The sequence below is a fragment of the Diabrotica undecimpunctata genome, chromosome 8 (assembly GCF_040954645.1).
Source record: "Diabrotica undecimpunctata isolate CICGRU chromosome 8, icDiaUnde3, whole genome shotgun sequence".
Lineage (NCBI taxonomy): Eukaryota > Metazoa > Arthropoda > Insecta > Coleoptera > Chrysomelidae > Diabrotica > Diabrotica undecimpunctata.
In genome coordinates, this window is record NC_092810.1 from 33,508,100 (window position 1) to 33,533,605 (window position 25,506).

General features: G+C 34.6%; 1 protein-coding gene across 6 annotated transcripts in view; it reads right to left on the reverse strand.

The window, feature by feature from the left end:
• Positions 1-25,506, reverse strand: part of LOC140448356 (uncharacterized) — a 173,521-nt gene that overhangs the window by 95,721 nt on the left and 52,294 nt on the right. Inside the window, exon 1 of one of the 6 annotated variants that reach the window (XR_011951693.1) lies at positions 5,946-6,226. The exons of the other annotated variants lie outside the window; for them this stretch is intronic. The gene's annotated coding sequence lies outside the window, so the exon portion shown is untranslated. Of the gene's footprint in view, positions 1-5,945; positions 6,227-25,506 lie in introns of those variants that run through there. 6 annotated transcript variants of the gene reach the window in all.

The following is a 25,506-nucleotide window of genomic DNA, read 5'->3' on the forward strand; positions in this document are numbered from 1 at the left end:
AGCATGGGGAAACTTAGCAACTCTCCAAAATGCGGCTTCTATAATCCCAGAATATACATTTTTGATACATACCCTATCAGAAACAGTAACAATGAATTTTCCCAGTAACAGTAACAATGAAGATCCCTCTGAAACGAGTGGTAAAATATCCTTGCACGGTAGCCCAAACAAGTCATCAATTACAGATGAAGATATAAAGGCTGTTGATGAGGTGCCCGTGCCTGTAGTGGCAGCAGTAGTAAAGAGTTCGTAAAAAAATAACTGGAGAGATTACTGCTCAAGACTTTATTAAAATGAAGTCTTGTTTAAAAAAAGCTCAAAACCTATAAAAAAAAACAAAAAGTAATAGAAAGCCAAGTGAATCGTCACTATCTGAAGATGTTGCTCTAAACGACACTAGTGGTGATGAAAACATGAGTAATATTGAAAATGAGTGTGTTGGGTGCAACGATGACTATCGCCAAACATGTAAAAAAGATGACTGGTTACATGAAACTTGTACTGACTTCGCTAATCTCTGTAACAAGTGGGGAAAGTCTCTTGTAAAATAAAGGTTTAGCTTGGTCCATCTCTCCTACTCCTAGTGGCCCATCTCACCTCCACAGTTGAGAAGAGATGGACCGATGACGTGCCAGTGCATTATATTTTTTTTTCAGGTTTAAGATAATTTCTAGTTTTTAGTTATACCAAAACAAATACCAATGTTAAGTTATGTTATGCATTTTTTTTTCTATTCTGATGTTTATTTAATAAAGAACCAGGCTTCAGTTTTCTAAAAAGTGGTCCATCTCTTCTCCCTTAACCCTAAATATATGAAACAAGATAGAATTATTGTTGATAATCTGCGGATTGAAACCGTTGTGAGAGAGTATAGCAGAGAAATGAATGAGGAAATATAGAGTCTGGCATCGGAAATATTGGGGAAAACCAAACCAGTTAGACAAAACGAATAGTTTAACAAGGAGTGCTAAAAGATAACAAAAATAGAACTCCCGGGGTGATATTGATCATTTGTCGTTGTATCACATATATGTAGATACAACCGGCAACAATATAAAATTGTTTCTGGACGTGGCACTATTCATTTCTTGGATCTTGACTATGATCAGTTCACGTCGTTGTTAGTTTGCAATTGGCATTGGGAGGAAGTTATGTGGCTTTGAAATAAACCATAATTTTTTGGCCTATTTTTATAGTTTGTGTACTTTTAATGGTACAGAAAGAACAGAGGCAAGTTCGCTATTTCTAGTGTTATAAGATTATTTTGTATGGTTCTGTAATAATAATTTTAAGTATCTAGCAGTTTAACTAACGCCAGCCTTTTTAAGATGATGGATAATATTGAATGAGGTGACATTGATCAAGTGATCAATCTAACCCCACGTTACGTACGTTCCAGAAATTAATTTATAATTTTTGTTACAGATTTAAGAATATCAATCAAAATGGGAAGAACGCACAAAAGACAATTAGGCAGTAGAATGTATGGCAATTTTAATGAAGAACATGTTAACCAGGCGTTGCACGATGTATTGGAAAATGGATTATCGCTAAGAAAAGCCGCAAAAAAATATAAATTGTCCTACGGAAGTTCAAATAACAAGTAAAATGGAAGGGAGATTAAGAAAACAGGTAGACAATCTGTATTCACATATGAAGAAGAAGTAGCCATTATAAATAGCATTTTAACGTGTGCAGATTGGGGATATCCTCTAAGTGCAATGAATTTGAGAATGTTCGTCAAAAGTTTTTTGGACAAAACTGTTAGAAGTGTATCTAGATTTAAGGAGAATATTCCTGGAATTGACAGGGTAAATAGCTTGTTGAAGAGACACGGAGGTATTGCTGGTCAAAGATTAGTAACTAATATTAAAAAAAAGCCGAGTAGAAGTATCTCCGGGCCTGATTAAAAAATACTTTGACAATTTCCAACAAACGAATGAAAATGTTCCAGTTGAAAATATTTTTAATTACGACGAGTACAACGTCTCAGATCACCCCGGAAAAAAATTGTGCATCTACCGAAGAGGTACTAAATATCCCGAAAAAATATGCAACCATTCAAAATCTGCTACATCGATAATGATTTGTGGATCCGCCTCAGGTATACTTCTGCCACCTTACGTCATATACAAGGCGGAAAATTTATGGGATACTTGGACAGAAAATGGTCCCAAGGGCAGCCCATGCTGCGAACAGCCATGTTGCTCACTGGGGACACGATATAATCGAATCTCCCATGGTTGGATTGATATGTCAACATTCAATGATTGGTTTGTCACTTGCTTCTTACCACATGAGAGGCGACTCGATAGAAAAAAGGTGTTAATAGGGGACAACCTAGCATCTCATTTTAATCCAGATGTTCTGAGACAATGTGAAGAAAATAATATATTATTTGCATGCTTACCAGCCAACTCTATTAATATTTGGCAGCCATTGGATGTGCATTCTTCAGGCCCTTAAAAGAAAGCTGAAGGAAAACTTTAACATCATGGAAAATCCAAAACATCTGGCATTCCGAAAAATTAATTTCTTAAGCTGTCAAAGCAAACACTTCAAATCATGAATAAAGTACCATATAAAGCTCCAGACGGAGAGAAAAGTGCTGTAAAAAGAAATTTACTTTCTGGTTTTGAAACATGTGGCATTGCACCATTCACCCCAATCAAGTTTGGGAAAGGCTACCTCAAGACGCTATTGATCAAGCCGAGCTTAGATGCTCTCTTACTAACTTTTTGAAAGACTTGAGGTACAATTCCGGCTCTGAAAAACCTAGACGTAAAAAAAACTGTTAGCAGCTGAACCTGGCCAAAGTGTTGCAGCACCTAAACCATCAGAGGAGTCCAGTGACGATGATTTAAATGAAAACCTGGAATTATATGACAGTAACAGTGATATTGATATTAACAAAGATGAAGAGGAGGTTGAATACTTCTGTCCTTCATTAGAAAACACCACGAAGGAAAAATTCTTGTTAGTGAGATTTTTTTTGTCTGGTTCTCGGAAAAAAACGGAATTTCGCTATGTCTGTCAGGTAAAAGGAGTTTTAGAAGGAGAAGAAATCAAAGTTCAAGGCAGGATCAAGGAAGATTTTCAAAATAATTGAAAATGCATCAATGTTCATCAGCAGGATCAAGGAAGATTTTCAAAATATATGAAAATGGCATGTCCACTGTTCCCTTCAAGGAAGTAGTTGCCTTACTACCAGATCCGACACTTAAGGTGATTTCTGATAGGATACAAAAATATCATTTTCGCGGAGAAATTAATATAAAGGAATGTTAAACCAAATTTTCTTTTTTTATAAATTATTCTGAATTACATTTTTAGTTGTTAAAATATGTCTTTTTTTGTACAAATAAAGAATAGTACAATTAAAATAGTGTGGTCATTCTCACCCCGCATGATCAATCTCACTCCTTTGTAAAAATTCGAAAAACTGTCTGACCGAATTCGTCAGGGTTAAGATTGATCATTAAAAAGCACTGTTTTATGCTATAAAATCATCATGATCAATCTTACCCCAGTACGGGTCTAATATTGATCACGCTTTTTTTATGAGATAAGGGGATTTTCTTAATAATTAAAACAAAACTAGTGTTAAATCACTACTCTTTAGATATTTTTATAACACGTGAATTGTTTAAATATAGAACAGTCACAAAAACGTTTAAAATATAAATCAAATAAAGTTAAAATTGATCAATCTCACCCCATTTCACGGTACCTAAAGACAAATCAAGCTAGATGCACAAGCAAAGCAAAGAAGGAATACCGGATGCTAAGAAGAAAAAAAAAGATTACATAGAAGAAAAAAAAGGCAATCTGAAGAAAAGCAGTTAGAAAATATAGAATGGCTAAAAAATTAAAACGAAACTCGAAAGTTCTACAGAAATGTAAACAAAATGAGTAGAGGTTAAGCCAAGAACAGGGAGCTGTAAGGCTGGAGAAGGAAATATGGTAAGTGAGACGGCCTCAATCTCGAACCGATGGGTTGAATTTTTCGGCGCAAAATTTAACGGTCATTATTTCGAAGAAGCAGATAACACCGTAGCAGATCGAAATGATTGGAGTATATTCAACCCAAACGAAAGACCACCTACCACTGAAGAGGTTGCCCAAGCAATTAAAAAGCTTAAAAATAATAAAGCACCAGGAACTGATTAAATTTGTAGTGAGCTCTACAAGAATGGTGGCGACGCCCTGCACTGCATAAACTTTTACTTCTTGTCTGGCAAAATGAGACCATGCCCTGTGAATGGTCTCAAGGATGATAGTCTTGTTACATAAAAAAGACGATCAGCTTTAGTATGAAAACTACAAAGGTATAACCCTGTTAGAAACTGCTTACAAAATACTAGCAAATTTTCTCTACGAAAGATTACAGGTTTACACAGTTGGCATAGTTGGAAAATACCAGACCTGATTTATTCCAGAAAAATTAAAAATTTACCAGATTCATTTAATAAGACAGATTTTGGAGAAAATATTAGAATTTAACATTGAAACTCATCCCCTATTCATCGACTTCAAGGCCGCATACGACAGTGTCAAGAAAACACTACTATACCAGTTAATGCGTGAGTTTGGTATACTAGAAAAACTTATCCTATTAACGAGAATGACAACGTCTAACTTAAAAGCCAGCGTTAGGATACAGGGAGATAATTCTATATTCTTTGAGAGTAAAGGATGGCCTCAGACAAAGATATTTAACATTGCCTTTGAAAAGGCAGTCCGAAACACACGAATTAGAGACGGCAGTACTATTTACAATGGATCGATACAGGGCTTAGGATACGCTGATGACATTGACATAATAGGGCGTAGCAAGCTAGATGTTGAACAATATTTCCTAGAAATGGAAACGGCGGCGAAACAGATAGGTTTAGTCATCAACGAAGACAAAACCAAGTACATGTTGGTTACTAAGGATCCTATACCAAATGAGGAACGGGAAACAGCATTTAGAAGTCATATCTCTGAACGTGTTGACAGCTTCACATACCTTGGCTCGCTAGTGACTACTACCAACAAAACAAGCAAAGAAATTAAAAGACGAATAAACCTTACAAATAGGGCATACACTTGACTCCAAAAACAATTCCACTTAACACATATCTAAAGAACAACTAAAATTATTATATACAAAACACTGCTGAGGCCGGTCTTTACATACGGGAAGGAAACATAGACTCTAACGCAGAAGGATGAAACACTCCTGGGAATATTCGAGGGTAATATACTCCGCAAAATATTTGGAGCTATAAACGATCAAGAGCAGTGTTACAAAATATTTAATTTCGAATTATACCAACTCTAGATGAAGTTGAGACCGACTTAGGGATCGGAAAATGGTAACACGTTGCCAGAAACCGAACAGAATGGCAGCTAATCTTAGAGCAGGCTAGGATCCACAGAGGATTGTCGAGCCAAAGGTGATGATGATAATGATTTTAAAGTCGCCTACTTTAAAATGTATAAAATATATTTGAATTGTTAATATGAATGAGTCAGATAAAATAAAATTAGAAGAATTTTTCACTAAGCAACACAAGAAACAAAATTTGTTTAATTTATCAATGTTTTGTATTTTGAAAACGATTACCGAAGTGGAAATCGAAACGTCAAAAATAAACTTATTTTAAACTTAAATTGTGGCTTATTCCCAGTAAAAATAGTAATTGCATTAAGATGCCACAAGAAAATAGCTTCAGAACAATATTATTAATCAACAGGGTGCCGAATAAAGACATGGCAAGAAGAGTTAAATAAGGCAATGCTTGTAGAAAAGAAATAGTATTGAAACGTTAGGATTATGGTAAAAATAAAACTAGATTCCTACCAAAGTAATGATTATAAGAAACATAGAATCTAAAACACTATCAAAACCACGTACACATTTCACACAAATTAACAGTACAATCAAAAGCAATATTTACCGGTTGTATTTACTAATTATAATGTCTTTAGCCATTTTGTTTGTTGTACCTCACTCACTCGGTCACTGATACCGCTTGGAATGAACAAAATTCTTGTCGACCGTCAACTAACGGTGAACGCGAAGTCGCTTCTTTCATTCTACCTATTACTGCAGATTGCCAGACACTACACAGGGAAGATATAATGGCATAAGCAGGTAATCATCGACTTTCACCAATGTCACAATGTGTGGCGTATTATACTTGTATATAAACGGCGAGCGAAAGTATTGCTCGCCGGACTATTTATTTTCTACGACTATTTATAAGCGATTGTGACAGACAAAAGGTTTCGTTACTGTTACTAATATTCTTAATTTGTATTAATTGTTTCGGGTTTATACAGGAACGTATTAGAAAAGAACGTGTATAACGTGTAGTATGTAACAGTTTACCGCCTACAATATTTTTTTTCACTTACGGTCTAATTAATAAATTTAATAAAAGTCAAAAATAACATCAGATTAATAACAACATTGAATCATCTGTTTACATTTTTATAATTCTCGTTTTAAAATAATTTCATCTACTTAAATACAATTATTATTTTCAAACACATTTAGTTTATATAATAATTAATTGAAGAATATTTTTACATGGAGTTAGACACAATTTTAAGATATATTAAAAAAGAAGACATTACAATAGTAATGGCAGGGCCGCCGCTACCATGTGTGCCAAGTGTGCATCGCACACGGGCGGCCAACAATAGGGGCGGCCAAAAGCAGTCCACTGATGATAATACTTTTTTAAAATGAAAATAAATTCAAATAATTAAATAGTAATGATTCAGATAATTAAACTAACTAAAGATAGTGGGCAGGACATGTGATACGCAGTAACGACAATCGCCTTATAAATAATGTGTTCTGGGAAAGGCCAGACGGACGAAGGTCTGTAGGGCGGCCTAGAAAAAGGTGGAAAGATGCAGTCAAAGAAGATCTAGAGAAAATGGGAGTGCAACAATGGGAATTACTGGCACAGGACCGACAAACATGGAAGGCAATAGTAAACGCGGCAAAGACTCACGAAGAGTTGTAGCGCCATTGATGATGATGATGATGATGATTCAGATAATTCTGTGAACTCTAATATTCCAAACCATAACAATTCAGTACGTGATAATACTTAAATGCGTTTCATTTATCATGTATACTTCTTTTTTTCATCCTAATCTAAAAAAAATGTCAAAAACTATTATTTATTGTATGAACTGCCGCCCTTTTGTAGGTACAGTCATAAAGCAGTTTCGGGAATACTTTTTAATTCAAAGCGGCTGGCGGCTTTCGGACTTCAGTTATTTGAGATTTCACACGTAGATACTTTACAAGAATTTAGGCAAGTGGTTGTAAAGTTTCTGTTATAATATTGTTCCTATGGTTATGTTTATAGATGGGTTATTATGTCTTATGTTCAGTCTTAGTTGAGAATTCGATGAATTTAGACACGCTTTTGATAAACGATTTTGTTTGTAAAATATAGTACTGTACCCGTTTCTTTTGCACAGTAGTTACTGTATTTCGAAGTAACGTCGAGATCAGAGCAATTTTATTCGTATACGCGTTACGGCTACATATTATTTGGAGAAACATTATTTGGACAACTTATTTGCAGTGTTTTTGGATTTATTTTGTTAAATTCGCCCGGCTTCGTTCTTAAGTGATAATTTCAAAACGTCCGAAAGAAAAAGAAGACGACTTTCAGGTTTTTAATATAGAAAAATAAAAGAGGCAAAAACTGAGGAGAAAAAAAACTTAGCGGTGCACTGGAATCATTTTTGATGAAAAACATACATGAAAATATAGAAGATTCAACTTCAAGCAAAGTCCAAACCATAGAAAAAAGTACCAAACAATTGAATATTCCTGCGGATAGAGACGGATGATTTGATAACAATAATAGCGATAGTGCGAGTACTGATGCTGAAACGCCTGAACCTGAAACCACCAACCAAGACCGAACAATTAATGCTCCAGCTAATCTGGATTGCAGTGTAGGAAGCTCCAGCATATACTTCGTTTCAGATGATCCTGGAAAATGGCCTGCAAATATAAATCCAAGTGAAGTTCAATTTGTTGTTGAAAATTTTCCTCAGCAAATTACAAAAATTAACTTCCCAGAGATACAAATAATAGAAAATTTTCAGAAACTTATTATTATCGCACATTACCTAATCAAGACCAAATTCATCGCCCGTGGTTACTTTACTCATTATAACTAAATAGTGTTTTTTGTGCACCTTGTAAACTATTTTGTTGTGATGAAAGCAGCCGACAATTACTTAGTGGAATTAATGGGGTAAGTGACTGGCAACATTTAGCTGTTATTTTAAAAAGACATGAATCCGGTGCAGCTCATGTAAAATATTCTCAAAAACTGTTTGAACTATCTACAACATTAAAAAAATGGATTAACAGTTGGCTCTGCTCATCAAAAATTATATGAAATGGAGAAAAAACATTGGGGCGCACGTAGAACAAATAGCAATTGTAGTAAGATGTGTTTCTGATTTCTGCAATGTTATCTATTGAACATGAAGTGTGTGCGACATTGGACATTAAAGATATTGTCAAAAAGTTTTCCGAAACGAAAGCGCGAAAAGTGCGTTTTTAGTTTTTTTTTATGTGTTTGTTTCTATTCACGGTTTATTTTAATTAAATGAACGTTTAAATTAGGATATTAGGATATTAGGATGTACATTAGGATAATATATGGACGTTGGATCATGGAGATTAGTCTAAATGTTTAAGTAAATATTTATCTATTTACAAATTATTCTTGTTATATTATGCATCTTCTGCACATTTCTTTAAATAATAGTATGTATGTCTAAAGTGTTGGAAGGGGGCGGCAAATATTAAGTTGTACACGGGCGGCCAATACCTTAGCGGCGGCCCTGAGTAATGGACTAATGCTAAGGTCGGGAGAGGAAAAGACGAATATGTTGGGGAATTTGGACTAGGTTCAGCAAATGGCGGACCGCGGTCTTTTCCATACTTATATAGTTTTTTTTATTCGCTGTAAAATGTACAGAACTGCAGTTGTAAAGGAAACAAACTCTATTTAAGGTAAGTTGTTACTAACATTTAAATGACCAATTTTAAACAACCAAAAACAGTATCATTAAATGATTAAATTAAGTTTTAAGATACAAATATTTCAAATTTATATTATAGGTATATTAAATAAAGACGGGAGAAAAAACAATATACTAGGTTTATAATCATATTTTTCCTTGAGTTTATTTTACACCCTTCCCTAAACGAGGTGGCCTAGTTGCTTGGTTTCAACTACGTAACCAGGATGATCTCCTGAGGGGGGTTACAACTATGGAGGGTTTCTGGGTAACCCCCCCCCCCAGTTACGCCACTGCCTGGTTTAGTGCTGAGTGTCCGGACCGCGGAAGTTTATTAGGTTTTTAAAACGGACCGTCAGGGAATATAATTGGTGACCCCTGGCTAGGTGACATAAACAAAAGAGAGAAACTTGTGGATTTTTGTCAAAATGAATATTTTGCAATAATGAACACAATGTTCCAACTAACCGACAGAAGATTATACACTTGGAGATCTACTGCAGACAACAAAGACCGCTTAGTCAGAAATCAAATAGACTAATATATTATTTAAAAATAGATACAAAATCTTAATTAAAGCAGTAAAAGCATACCCCGGAGCAGATGTCAACTCAGACCATAACCCGCTGATAGATATAATGCACGTGAAACTCAAAAATATTGTAATACCTAAAAATAAACCAACGTTTTATTATACAAAATTAAGAAAAAGTCAATTCAAATCTAATAGAAGTAGGAGAAGAAATCTTAACATCTTAACAACAAGGTAAATCAATAAACGGAAAAATCTTGAAGAACATAAGATTCGCAGACGACACCGCTGTTTTTGCAGACATTCTAGAAGCACTGCAACGCTCAGTAAATAGATTACATCAAGTCAGTACAAAATATGGACTACAAATGAACGTTACGAAAACTAAGTGCATGAATATTTCTAAGCAACATAGAGTAGGAAGGCTAGATATCGAGGGAAAACAAGTAGAAAGAGTGAATAACTACAAATATCTGGGAACCTGGGTAAATGAAAACAAGAGAAATAAATTTTTACGGAACCATTTTGAAGCCACTACTAACGTGCAAAAATCTAAATTTGGAGATCAGACTACGTACCATTCGCTGTTATATATTTTCAATATTATTATATGGAGCTGAGACTTGGACATTAAAAAAATGCAATTTAAAAAGAATTGAGGCTTTCAAACTCTGGTTATACCGCAGAGTATTAAAAATATCATGGACTGATAGAATTACAAATAAAGAAGTTCTGGAAGGGGTTGGTAAAGAAATAGAACTAATCACCACTACAAAAACCAGAAAAGTGGAATACCTAGGCCACGTGATGAGGGGACCAAAATATGAAATTCTGAGACTCATAATACAGGAAAAGATGCAAGCAAGAAGATCTGTTGGCCGAAGGCAGAACTCATGGTTGAAGAATCTACGTGATTGGTATCAATGCAGATCGATTGATTTGTTTAGAGCAGTAAGTTAAAAAATAAAAATTGCCATTATGATTGCCAACCTCCATAGGGAGACAGCACTCTAAGAAGACGTAATTTCAAGTAGATCATTGAATAGCTTAAGTGTTGACATCTTTTTTAATACGACTTACTATCCAAAAAAAATTCTTAACCTTAGTTTGTCGATATTACCTTTAGATACCTTATAATTTTTCAAAATTTATAAAAAACAACTAATATGGATATTAATTTTTATAAAACCTTTCTCGATGTAAAAAAGGTACTGTCTTTACCAATCAATCAATCAATCAATCAGTTTATAACGTTCTACGCCGTCTTCTGATTTCCAGTCTTCACTTATCTCAGTCGTTTCAAAGGTTTTCTTCAACTCCCCTCTTCTTTAAGTCTTTATCGATTCCTTCTTTCCAACTTAATCTCGGTCTACCTTGCCTTCTTCTTCCATGCGGTGTCCATTTCAATACTTTCTTTGTTATTCTGTGTTTATTTATTCTTCCATACCATCTTAGTTGATTTATTCTAATGTCCTCTGTTATATTGTGCTTAACACCCATAATTTCTCGTATTCTTTCGTTTCTAACTCTGTCTAATCTTGATTTTCCAGCCGCTCTTCTCCAGAAGTCCATTTCTACCCCACTTCCATATGTAACAATGCTTTTTATAATGCTGTTATAGATTTTGTGTTTGTTTTCTTTGAATCTTGTTTTGTTCCACAGTACAATGTTTAACTGCCTAATGGCTTGTCTTCCCTGGCTATTTCCATGTTTAATTTCTTCGTCTAATTTGCCATCGTTGGTTATTTGCATGCCTAAATATTTGTATTTTTGACAGTGATTTATTTCTCGCTGTATTTCTTCCAAGATTAGATTTTTTTGAGTTCCCCAATACACGTGTATTCAGTTTTCTTGATATTTACTTCTAGCCTCCATATTTCGTATTCTTCGATAAGTTTATGGGGTCACATATATGAGAGGTCTTCATAGTCTTGGGTCATCACTATCTGGTCGTCTGCAAAACTGAATATGTACAATATTGCGTCGTTTAGAGCAATTCCCATGTTTCTTTTTTTTTCCACGTCTTCTTCGCTTGCTCCGAGTATATCTTAAACAAAATAGAAGACACGCAGCATCCTTGTTTGAATCTTTTGCTGATAGTGAAACCCTTGGATACCTCCTGACCTTTCTTTATTTTACTTGTGTTGTTCTTGTAGAGGTCTTGAACAGCCTTGATTAAAAATACACTAATATTTGTTTTCTCGAGAGCTTTTGTTGTGGCACACTATCACAAGCTTTTTTAAGGTCCGCATAGAGAAGATGTATTGGTTGATTTCGTGCTACTTTTGTTTCGATTAGTTGAGTAACAGTAAACGGATGGTCAATAGTTGATCTACCTGCTCTAAAGCCGGCCTGTTCTTCGACCTCCATATCACAGAATTTATCTTCCATTCTCTTTTTGAGGAGTTTCCCGTAAACTCTCGAGATGATGCTAAGGACTGCGATTCCTCTATAATTGTCACATACACCTTTACTTCCCATCCTATGTATTGTCGTGATAAACGATGTCCTCCATTTCTCCGGTATACTCTCTCCGTTAATACATTTTTGGTAAAGGCTAGCTAGCTGCTTATATAATTTGCTTGTACCGTACTTAAGTAGCTCGCGTGTAATATTGCTAGTGCCTGGTGATTTTCTATTCTTTTATGCTTGGCATACTCGTGCTCTTTGTCGTCATTCCTAATTGAGGTGTTTGCAAATATTCAGCCCTTCGTTCCGCCAGTAGATTTGCGAAGTATTCGTCCTATTTATCTAGGCTGATCGGTGAGATGATGTCTTTAGTCTTATCTTGTCGAAGAGATCGAAGAATTTTCCAGCTTTCGGTGCTTCTGCTACCCCCCAAGTATGTGTTTATTCTGCAGCAGTTTCTTTCCAGCTTTCGTTTTTCTTCTTAGTTATCGCAACTGGTACGTTTCTTTGGGCTGTTCGATATTCGTTTGTACTTTGATCAGTATTTGTATTTAAGTGTTTGTGGTATTTATCTCGTTTAATCTGTATTTTTTCTTCGATTTCTTCATCCCACCAATATGGCTTCCTTCGTTCGGTTTTTTTATATTTACCCAGGGCTTCTTCTGCTGCACTTTTGAGACATTGTTTTATGTAATTGTAATGGTGCTCAACACTATCAAAGTTTTCTTGTAAGAGCTTTTCATCGAGTCGCTTTTTGTACAGTGCCTTTGTGCTTTCATGGTTGAGGCTATACAAGTTGTATCTGGTTTCTATTGTTTATTGCTCTTGTTCCTCGTTGTGTTCTTTTTTCTTGGCTAGTCGTATGGGCATTATTTTAGCCTTTACTAGGTAGTGGTCACTTTCACATGTGCTTCCTTTAAACGCTCTTACGTCTTGTATATTGAGTTGCGTATTTTGTCGGGCGATCACATAGTCTATAATGGATTTCAAATTTCTTGATTGTTGTGAGTTGAATTCACAACAGTGAATTTTCAGTAACGAGAAATACATAAATTCACCCAGGTGAATTTATGTATTTCTTGTTACTGAAAAAAGCCATTAAGTATTCTCAGGTTGTTTTATTTACATATGTTGATAAGCCTATCTTAATTGTCATTTCTAGTATCTTCTCCGAATTAACCAACTATTTTACCTTTAACTTTTTTGCACGTTCGCACATTTAGGTCTCCGAATAGAAGTATTTCTCTTGATATTCCTATTTCTGATATTTCGTAAGATAATTGCTCAAAGAACTCTTCTTTATCTTTTAATAAAGCGTCCTCATTTACTGCATAGATGCCAAGAATGGTGACTTTACTACCATGTAGGGTCAGGTCAAGTTTGATGATGCCCTGATTTACTGCTTTCCAGGATGTTATGCACCTTCTAAGTCTTTTTCTTATAAGTATGGTCACTCCTTGCTGAGCTCTTTTATCTCTCTGTATTCCTGAGAAAATGTGGTCGTATTCTCCTAGGTTTTTTGAGCCTTGCCCTTTCTTTTTAGTCTTGGTAAGTACTAAAATATCCATTTTTGATTTATGGGCGTCCGAAACTACGTCGTTGAGTTTATTTGAGAGTCCTTGAACGTTCCAAGTACCAATATTCATAGTCCGTTTTCTATGCTTAAGTCGTCTTGATTTATTCAATCGTTTCCGAGGAATGTTACTGGAAGTTTTAACCTTTAAAGTTTTTAACAAGTGTCGAGGGGTTAACCCGATGCCGCAATCCGTAATCTGGAGGACTGGAGCTTTGATTTCGGAGTGCCGCTCCCAGACCGGTTGCCTTCTCTACGGCTCAAAGAGACCTGTCTTTCCTTTATTCCTTTTATTTCATCCCCTAAAGGTTGGATTGCCACCTCCGCCATTGGATCCCCAAGCCTTTGTGGTCTTCAATCGTTACTATGGTCAAGAGACCCTTAGCAGGTACTAGTTTTTCGGGTTAGGAGACACCTAGAATCCTCAGAAGGCAGGGATCGATTCACTTTCCCTGATAGGACTATCCGAAAAGGAGTTTCTACCCGCTACCATCATTGTCTTTACCATGAATGCTTAATATTGGCAACAATCAAAAACCTGAGTGTTTAAAGTGATAAAACCCAAAAAGTGGTCCAAGGTACAACGGTCTCCCCTACGTGGCTAAATGTGGACATTATTTTTATCTCATTGAATACAATAACTGCTTTCATAAATTGCATACTATAGTTGGTTCGCTATATTTACGCGGGTTTCGGATTAACAAAATTATGCTAATGACTCATTGATAACCAGTTGCAGTAAACGACTTCCCAGAAAATTAGGTAAAAACTGCATTAATGGTCATATTTTAAAATACATTAAAATAACATTAGGGTAAGTATAAATTTCTTACAATATTGCAGTTGAATTGATTCTTTGCCAATGTTGACATTGTATGTTTGGTGGAAATATTTAAAAATGCCTAGATGTGTGTTATATGTAGATAGTCTAATTTGTAGTGTACATTAGTATTTTACGGATGATAAAGAAAATGGCGGTGCTTTAAAATCGGTAATGTCTGTTCAACAACGCGTATGTGATGCTCTAATAATTAGTGAAACCAAACGAAGAGGAGTATTACAAAATCGCAATAATGAACGGCCGAAAGAAGATCACCGAAAAACTCGCCCATTATTGAAAACAAAAGATATTTCAGATGGAAAAAATTTGAAATTCGTGATACCATTTATCGAATGCGAGCCAACAAGGAACATGTGACCTTAAATACAATTCTCTCGGAATTAAAAGATAGAAAATTTGACGAAATTGGCAGAACAAGTCTATGGCAAGTGATACATAATTTGGGTTTCAAATTTCAAAAGGAGGATAACAGAAAAGCCCTTTGTGAAAGAAGTTCTGTTGTGCATAAAAGAATTAACTTTCTAAGAAAATATTCTAAATTAAAAGAAGAAAGGGCAAATTTTATATATTTAGACGAAACATGGATATTTTCTAGGGGTGCAACCAAGAGAATATGGCAAGATGATAACGTAAAGTCTATCAAACATACTGATGGAGAAGGGAAGCGACACATAATTTTACATGCAGGAGGGAAATCGGGTTTTATAGAAGGGGCTGATTTAATATTTTCATCTAAATCAAAATCAAGTGACTATCACGATAATATGAACACAGAAATGTTTGTAGAATGGTTACATGAAAAACTTCTCCTAGGTTTAAGTCAGCCCAATGTAATTATTTTAGACAATGCACCTTACCATTCTGAAGTATTAAACAAAAGTCCAAAGAATTCTTGGACTGTTAATAAAATTAAAGAATGGTTGACAAAGGAACATATACCATTTACACAACATATTTTAAAATCAGAATTATTACGCTTGGCAAATATCCACGCAAAACCAAAAACCTTTGTTGTGGATCAGATTATTAAAAGTTACGGTCATCAAGTTTTACGTCTGACACCGTATCATTGCCAGTTTAATCCCATCGAATATATATGGGGAATAGCAAAACAATATTATGACAACCATATTGGGCCTAACGGTTATAGCGACGACGCAGTTCGGGAAACTTGGCGAAAGGCACTTTCAATTGTAACTCCAGAAGTGTGGTGCAACTGTATATTCAAGTGCGGGAAACTAATAGAAGATTGGTGGACTCGTGAAAATAAAATAAACGAAATAAGTCCAATCATAATAACAATTAATGGTGATGACAGTGATTATGATGACGATTATGATATTTTTGATGATAATGACTGATTTTCATTTTTGTTGGCAAGTAAAATTTTTTTTATTTTTCATTAGAAATTCTCTCCATGGAACAAATATACATAGACCATATTTTCTGTGTGAAGTGTAATATAAAATTATTATTAGGTTTATATTAGCCACATTAGACTCCATTAATGAAGTAATTCTCCTTATTATACCGTCAATTATATAAAAAATTTTCCATTATTATTTAATTAAAAAAAGTTATGGATTATTTTTCATTTCATTTGACCAGTTGATATTTCCCCAAAGAGCAGGTAATTAAAACTGGGTACTTACAATAAAATTTTTAATCCGAAACCCGCGTAAATATAGCGAACCGACTTTACTTAGTTATTATGAATCCTTGTATATTTTAAACGCTATGTATCATAAATGGTACAATCACTTTTTTTTAAATATAAGTTTTTGGAAGTAAATTTTTTTATATTATTATACCTCAATGTACAACCCAACACATAATTATAGATTACATCAATTAAATATTAACAAGTATTTGTGAAGTCATTCTTTATTTGTCCATGTATTTTTAAAAATCAATGACACTTGGAAACGACCCTTCCGTTTGTCGCTAAGTTTAGCTCGTCTCCGATAAGTATAGCACGATACAGTAAATTACTTAATGAAATTATTTTTCCTCCGTCAATCAACTTGTTTATTAAAAATAAAAGCATTTGAAACAAGAAAGCCAATATCCTGAGTGTAATTTAATATGGACAAATTCATTAGAGAAGTCATCAAAAAATCGAAAAAAAAAATTATGTGTATAGACAGAAAAAAAGGAAACAAATAGTCAAAAGGTATAACAAATCAGTTACTCATAAACATATATATATATATATATATATATATATATACAAGGATTTCCACAGTTTTCACTGTATTCCTTCACTCAACCGTTTTCTCCAATTTTTCCTGTTTAGCCAGTCCCCTTCCTGTAGGTTTCTTCTACTCATTGCTTCGTCCACCTCATCTCTGAAAGATCTTCGGGGTCTGCCTCTCTTTCTTCTTCGTATCGAGCTCCACTCTGTTATTCTATTTATCCACCGATTTTGGTCTGCTCTTCTGACATGTCCGTACCAGGTTAACCTCTTCTGTTCGATGTAGTCTATTATGTCGGAGTTCATGCCCATTCTCCTCTTAATCTCCATGTTATTTATCCTATCTCTTCTTGTTACTCTGCAGCTTCTCCTTAGAAATTCCATCTCTGTTGCTCTTATTTTGTTTTTGGTTTTCTTATTTATTGTCCAATTTTCACACCCATAAGTGAGGATACTTCTTGTCATGGTATTATATATTTTTTTCTTTGTTTTCATGCTGATGTTCTTATCCCATTGTACCGGGTTCAATTTTCGTATGCTGTCTCTTGTTTGTCCTAGTCTATTTTTTATATCTTCCTCCGTTGTTCCTTTGTTTGATATTATGAAACCTAAATACTTATACTTGTCTGTTCCTTTGATTTGTTTACCTTCGTCTATTTCCAGCTGTTTTATTTCTGTATTCTCCGTTGTTAGGTATTCAGTTTTCTTTAGGTTTATTTCCATCCCATTCTTTGTATATTCCTGCTTAAACAAAAATTACTTAATAAGCATTAAATTTTTTTTAAATAATAATATAGATTACTACAATAATGTATCATACAGAGTGTCAATTTTAAAACTTACAATGGGCTGTATCTCACGAACAAAAGCTGCTATCGAAAAATGTTTGAAACCGTTCCTAAGATAGTAAGGAGGAACTAAAATGGTATAAAAAAAACTCACCTTCATCGACCCCTAGACCCCACACACCACAACCAAAAAAGTTTAAATTGCAAACCCCTATTTGTGATACATCATTAAAAAGACTATCAAAAATGCTATCCAATGGTATAAATAATAATTATACAGGGCTGAAGCAATAATTGTAAAACTTTGGCTTAAATCGAAAATTTAATGAGGTTTTTGTTAAACTACAAATTTCTTAAAAATGTCAATTAAGTAAATGTTCAAAGTGGGTACCGTTGTTTTGTAAACAATAATACAGTCTATTTTCAAAATCTGCCAAATGTTATTCTAGTAATAGCGCGACATGCTTGCGTAATTATTTCTCGCAATTCCCCACGTGACGCATGTTGTTTTATAAACAACTGACTAGAGGTAACCTCATAGAAAAAAGTCAGGTGGCGGTAAGTCTGGTGACCTCGGTGGCCACTCAATATGACCTCTCCTTCCAATCCATTTTTTCAGATAATTAGTATCCATCCAGTGCCTAACTGGAGCTGCATGGTGAGAAGGTGCTCCATCTTGTAGGTGGTGCAGCAAATCTTTGTCTAGAGCTAGGTTGCCTAGATCGTCCCTTTGGTTCTCTAATTCATGCACAATTAAAGGTTTGATGGTGTTTTTCAGCATATCGAGATAAATGTCACCACTTAAATTGCCTGGTATGAACAAGGGGCCAATTATAGCATCGCCTAATATTCCTGCCCAAAAATTCAGTTTTTAAGGATATTGGTGTGACCTCTGAATTGATGCGGGTTCGCATCACTCCTGTACCGACAGTTTTGTTTATTTATATTACTATTCAGCATAAAAGTACATTCATCAGTGAAACAAATATTTTTTAACATTCTCGGTTCAACGCCAATTTTTTCAGTCATGAGTTCACAAAACTCAATTCGTCGGTCTGACTCATCATCGCCTAGTTCTTGAAGAATTTGTGTTTTCTACATAAATTCTTTTTTGTACAAAAGAATTTGTGTACAAAACATTCTTTTTGTAAGGATGAAACTTACTAAATTGCAACACCTTTCTAACTGACTCATGTCAAAAGTTCTGTCATTGCAGGTACTTGACGTGTTGATGCAGTAGACTCCATTACAAAATTTGCAAGGACCTCAATTTGGGATGCTTCATTCACTAATATTGGGGCATCCCTTTTTTTATATTGCACCGATCCCATTTCTCTAAACTTTTCAACTAAATCGCGGACGTATAAGTGACATTACATTTTTGTCCATATCATCATCATCATATAACGGGGGTCCTACGGCGATTGCCGCTTCCGCATTTCAGCCTCCATCTTTTCCTATCTCTCCAATCTCCCTCTTCTAAGCCTCTAGATTGCATTGTTTTTGTAATTTCTCTTCTCCAGGAATTTGGTGGTCTTCCCCTTTTCCTTCTTTCTGGCGGAACATACATTAAGGCTTTCTTTGGCCACCGCTCCTCCTCCATTCTCATCACGTGACCATACCATTGTAATTGCCTTCCTTGTATTCTATCTGAAAGAGTATCTCTAATTCCTGTACGGTTTCGTATTTCCTCATTCCTGATTCTTTCCATTCTCGATACTCGACATGACCTTCTAAGATAATCCATTTCCACAACGTCTACTTTATCTCGTTCATTCTTTATCATCGTCCAAAATTCAGCACCATATGTGGTAATTGGTTGTACAATTGCTCTGTATACGCGAAGTTTGGTATGCATCTTTATTTTATTAGACCACAGTAATGAATTCAGTATTCGGATGCATTTTTTCCCTTGGGTTATTCGGTTTTGTACATCTATCTTAACTCTGCCATCTGCTGATATGATGCTTCCTAGATATTTATACTGGTTTCAGCCTTTTATAACTGCGTTTTCAAGCCTCAGATCTGTGGTATTTCCTCCAATTTTTAAATATTCTGTTTTGCTTATGTTTACAGTAAGCCCCCATTTGGCATATTCCTCAAATAATTTTCGATTCATATAATTTATATCTTCCTCATCGGTTGCAACCACCACCTGATCATCTGCAAATAACAATGTATACAGAGTTTCTTTCCCACTTTGATGCCCATAAATCTACATTTATTTCTCCAATTCCTCAATGCTTCTTGGACGTATATTTTAAAGAGTGTCGGTGACAAACAGCATCCTTGCTTTAGGCCTTTAGTGACTTTAAATTCATTTGAGATTGTGGTTCCAATTTTTACACAACTAACTGCATTTTCGTACAATTTATATATCGCTCGGATATACGTCGAATCCAATCCGGACCTTTCGAGGACCTCAAACATTTTCTTTACCGGAACACTATCATATGCTTTCTCAAGGTCTATAAATACCAAATGGGTCTCTCTACTTCTTTCGACACGCTTTTCAATTAATTGTCGTAGGATAAATATATTATCAAGGCAGGATCTCCCGGTACGAAAGCCGCTTTGTTCTTCAATATCTTGTATCTGTGTTTCAACCTTCTTCTTTAATATTCTGCCGTACAACCGGTCCACAGAGCTCGTCACACTAATACCTCTATAATTGGAACAGTTTTTTTTATTCCCTCTCTTATATATGGAGCTTATATAAGATTTATTCTCCACGCGTTCAGTTATACTGTAAACCATCGTGACTACAGCTGAATGACAGTACCGTACACATGATGAAAACTAAAGACATTTAAAATTCTAAAATAAACCAAAAATTATTGAATTTGACTAAACCCAAAAAACAGATGTTTTCAACTTGTTTTTTAAAAACGACCAATTAAGTTTTTATTTAACAAAAAAAAATTCCGACGTGCACTTATCATTAAAAATAATAGTCCAGGAGATAGTATTGCAAGTACAAAAGTCATAGTAATCCGGCTGATATTAACCCCCTGTATAATTATGGTGTAATAATTCAACATTCAATAATTTATGATGGTTAATGATTCAACAGAATCAACAAAAACCTCATTAAATTTTCCATTTAAGACGAAGTTTATCAATTATCGCTTCACTCTGTATAGTTATTATGTTGGATAGCATTGGATAGCATTTTTTATAGTCTTTTCAATGATGTATCACAAATCTTCTCCTTCAAGTGATATCTCCGCGGAGGAGGTGGGCAATCATCATAGCTATTCGGACTTTTGAGACGGGTGCTCTGAAAAATTCATTTGATGTACATCCATACCACTCTCAGATTGCGCAGCCTTGACATTCTACGCCTCCCTATATTTCTCTTTCCTTGGATTTTTTCCTGCATAATCAGTTGGAGTAAGGTGTATTTCTCTTCATGTATAATATGTCCGAGATATTCCAATTTTCTTGTTTTAATTTTATTTAAAATTTCTATTTATTTATTCATCCTTCCCAGAACCTCTTTGTTTGTGAAACGTTCTTTCCGCGATATTTTCAGAATTCTTCTATACACTCACAGCTCGAATGATTCCAGTTTTTTCATTGATGTCGCATTCAAGGTCTAAGATTCCATTTCATAAAACAAAGACGAAAAAACATAGCACCTCGCCAACCTATCTCTTAGTTCCAATTTTAAATCGCTTATACATAACACTCTTCTCATTTTGTTGGAATTTACTCTATAAATACAGCCTTTATAGCCTATAGCCTTTATAGCCTTTTCTATTCTGATTTTGATCTCCTGAATGTAATCATTTGTGGAGTTAATCATTGTTCCCAGATATGCATATTTGTCCACTTGTTCGACGTTGGTTCCTTTTATTCGAAGATTCTCGTTATTTCTTTGAGTTTTCGATATTCTCATAAATTTCGTCTTCTTGACATTCATTGTTAGACCGTATTTTTTTCCATACTCCGCTATTCTGGTCACCAGTCTCTAAAGATCTTTAATATTTTCGGCTAAGATCACAGTGTCGTCAGTATTATAGTCAATAAAACATGCGTATATATCTTGATTGACGTCCAGGCATTTTTGTATCAGTATATTAAGTAAAAAAAGAGCTTCATGCGTTCCTAGGCCTTTGTGAAAATCAAATTGTATCACAAGTAGGGGTTTGCAATTTAAACTTTTTTGGTTGTTGTGTGTGGGCCTAGGGGGTTGATGGGGGTAAGTTCTCTTTCATGTTATTTTAGTTTCCTCTTACTATCCTACTATCCTAGAAACGGTTTCAAGCATTTTTCGACATCAGCTGTTGTTCATGAGATAGGATATAGCCCATTGTAAGTTTTAAAATTGACAGACTGCATTTTAAAAAAATTAGCAAAATTACTAAAATGACATTCTCTGTCTGTCTTCTCCAAAGGGCACTAGATAACGCCTGATATTTTTTATATATTATCTAATATCGCACTGTCATCGCCACGTACAAATTGAATTAACCATCGACATACGAAGAGATATATTCTACATTTCGTCTTGACGAGCAAATTCTATCTGAGGAGCTAAAAATAGCGAAATACGTTTAATAGACTGGCATGTTAACGAGAGGTGAATATTCCTTTTCGTATATTATATACACAATATAATAACATGTTAAGTAAACATTATTAAAATTTATCAAATATCAAGCACCTGGACTCCAAGGTGAAGAAGAAGCCTTCTGAGTGTGCCAAAGATGTGTGAGTAGTAAACAGAACAAAAATCAGTGCTTTTAAATTGGAATGGGCTACTGATAAGTCTAGGAGAAGGAGGCGGGCTGTCGTGCATTGAGTGCGAATATACACGTGTGGTACCGAGTTTGATACCAGATATGGTCAAAAGTTAGGTCTTTGTTTTCTCGTTCTTTCAGGCATGATCTTAGTACTCAAGAGATAGTACCTATTTGGCATGGCAATAACTACCTGCTCAGATAATCAGACAACACAAAGATATCTGAAAATATAAGTAGTTAAATTTGAGTTAATTCTGCATTGCAGGAATATTGCTGCATTTTGTAGCAATATTTAACCAAATCAATTTAATCTGGGTGCCAGAATACTCGAATTTAATGAAGTAAACAAATCAATGTCCTTGGCTTATTCAATTTGCTCGTCAGGATCAAGTCATTTATTGGACTACCTTTCAGTACTAGCCGGGATAGTATTAAGGGTAGTGAGAATATGAGACTTTACTTGAACCTGCTAGATTTGAGGCGTGTGGTGCAAGCCAGCAGAATAGCACTAAGGTTTATTGCTGTCCTGTCGTAGGAGGATGATTTGGTAGGAATAACGAGCTCTTTTAAAATGAAAATTCGACTTAGAGACCTCTTATAAAGAAAATATCGTCCGCTCCCCCCATCAATCAAAAATGTATTGTGTTTTTCTAAATATGTATTGAAATATTATTTAAAATAAAGGAAAAGAAAATTTCTACATCAAACATAATATTGTTTACAAAATTACAAAACATAAACACATAAACACTAGGTAGGTATTTCGTTAACGGTTACTTTATTACGTTGCGTTATTGATATTTAGGATGATATTGCAAATATTTTCTCTTAATACAGGCAAGAATTCAATAATAAATGAAACCGTTGCGAAGATTGCAATTTTTTTATTGAAAACAAGAAAGTCGATATGGGTATTACTATTATGAGAAATAATTTCTGCAGAAAATAATAAGAATAAGCTTGATACTCTTTGTTATAAACTGTAAACCAAGCATTAAATTGTCAAAGAAACTGTAGATTTGTTTTCGAATTGTAATAAATCTGTTGACGTTGACGTTGTAGGTTACCTAATTTATAATGATTCTTCATATTCTATTATGTTACTATCTTTGGTGCATGTTTACCTTTGTAATTCTAGACTTTTAGTCTCATTTAACTCGAACTATCTCTTTTATATGTACTTTTTGTTCTTTTCAGCGGCGGATCCAAGGAGGGCGATGGGGGCGATCGGCTCCTCTCAAACCAATTGATTTTTTTAAGTTATATATACGATATAAAATTAACTTAATCTGCTGTAATGTTGGATGAGAGGGATAAATCTGAGAAATTGATGTCAGACAACTAAGTGAATCAGATATAAGAGATTTGGGAAGTTTTTTTTTCTAGAATAAAGGTTAGGGCCTTAAGGATGGCAAATAGTTCTGCTGTAAAAATACTTGTCTTAGGAGACAATTTATAGATGGAATATTCATGTGATATCACTAAGCATCCTCCTACTTCATTTATGGTCTTAGATGCGTCCGTGTATATAAAATGGTAATTTTTGTACTGCGTGAGAACATGGAGAAAGTGAGTTTTAAAAAAATTGGGTATCACGTTATTTTTATTATATGCTGTAAGTTTTAGGTTACAAAGCGGAGAGGAAACAAACCAAGGAAAACATAAATTTATTTCACAGGTAGGATAAATAGGAGGTAGTTCAATATTAAAATCGAACAAGTATCTATTAGCTCGTTTATAGAAAGGTACAGGACTTCTATTTCATTTTTGATAGCCCTCCTGGAACCTGTTAGCAACAGCATGATGAAGAGCTGAATTTTTTGGGTTAGATTTTATATTCGAGACATACGATAGAGTTAAGTATTTTCTTCTTAGGTTTAAGGGTGGTTCTTCAGCTTCACAGAGTAGACTGTCCACAGGACTGGTGCAATATGCTCCTAGAGCAAGTCTAAAGGCTGAACTCTGAAGAGTATCCAAAGTTTTGAGCGATGCTTGGTTTGCGGTGTTATACACAACACATCCGTAGTCCAGTTTTGATCTAATTAAAGCTCTATATAAATTTATTAAAGTTGGAAAATCTGCTCCCTAATTTTTATGTGATACAGATTTCATAATGTTTAGTGCAGCTTGGCACGATAGTCTTAGCGAGTGTATATGACTTATCCAACTTAATTTTGAGTCCAGTTGCATCCCTAGGAATTTTATTTCTTTTGTATATTCTATAGGAGAATTGTATAAAAATAGATTTGGGAGCTTTTGTGGATTTGATTTTCGTGAGAAATGTATAGCTTTTGTTTTTGTGGTGGAAAACTGGAGCCCAATATTGTTAGACCACGATTCTATCGACTTAAGAGCTGCAGCAATACGATTATGAGCAGATAATATGTTTTTATTTCTTGCTAGAATTACCAGATCATCAACATACAAAAAAGTTTTAATTGTGCCATTGCAGTACGACACATTGTTAATAGAAATTAAAAATAGAGCTACTCTTAGATTCGAGCCCTGTGAAATTACATTTTTCTGTAATTTAGATTCAGGTAAATGGTTATTGATTCGAACTTGGAAATATCGTTGCCGTAGAAAGTTTAAAATAAAAGCAAAAATGTTACCGCGAATCTTCCACTTATGGAGTGTAGTTAAAATATCACAGCACCATACTGTATTAAAAGCCTTTTTTACATCAAAGAATATGGCTAAACATTCTTGATTGCATATAAATGCTTCGTGATATTCTGATTCCAATGATATTAAGTTATCTAATGTTGATCTATTTTTCCTAAATCTACTTTGTTCGGGTATAATAAGATGTTTATGTTCAATATACCTCATGAGTCGATTGGCAATGATCTTTTCTAGCAACTTACACATTGCATTCGTGAGAGAGATTCTGCTTCAAATTTAGGTTTACCTGGTTTGTGTATTGGAACTATGATTGACGAGTACCATGTATGGAAATACCTTATTGATCCATATAAAATTGAAAAATTGCAATAATAGTTCTTGGTTTACTAGTGGTAGGTTCTGTAGAAAAAGCACAGGTATATTATCTGGTCCTGGACTAGTATTTCTAACGGAGTTAAGAGTTTTCATAAGTTCAGTCAAGCTTTTAAAATTGTTTATTGGTGATATGTCATTGATTAATGGTATTCCTTTATTTTCTTCAAATCGTTTCTTATTTAAGAATTCTATTGAATCGCTTTCATCACTAGAAGCGGTACAATATTGATTTGCCATTATATCAGATATATTGCATTGGAACGTAAATGTCTGATTGTCTTTTATTTAGTATTTTATAGAGAGTTGTGAATTTTTTCCAGATATACTTCTAATCATGTTCGAGATTTAACCAATTGGAGTA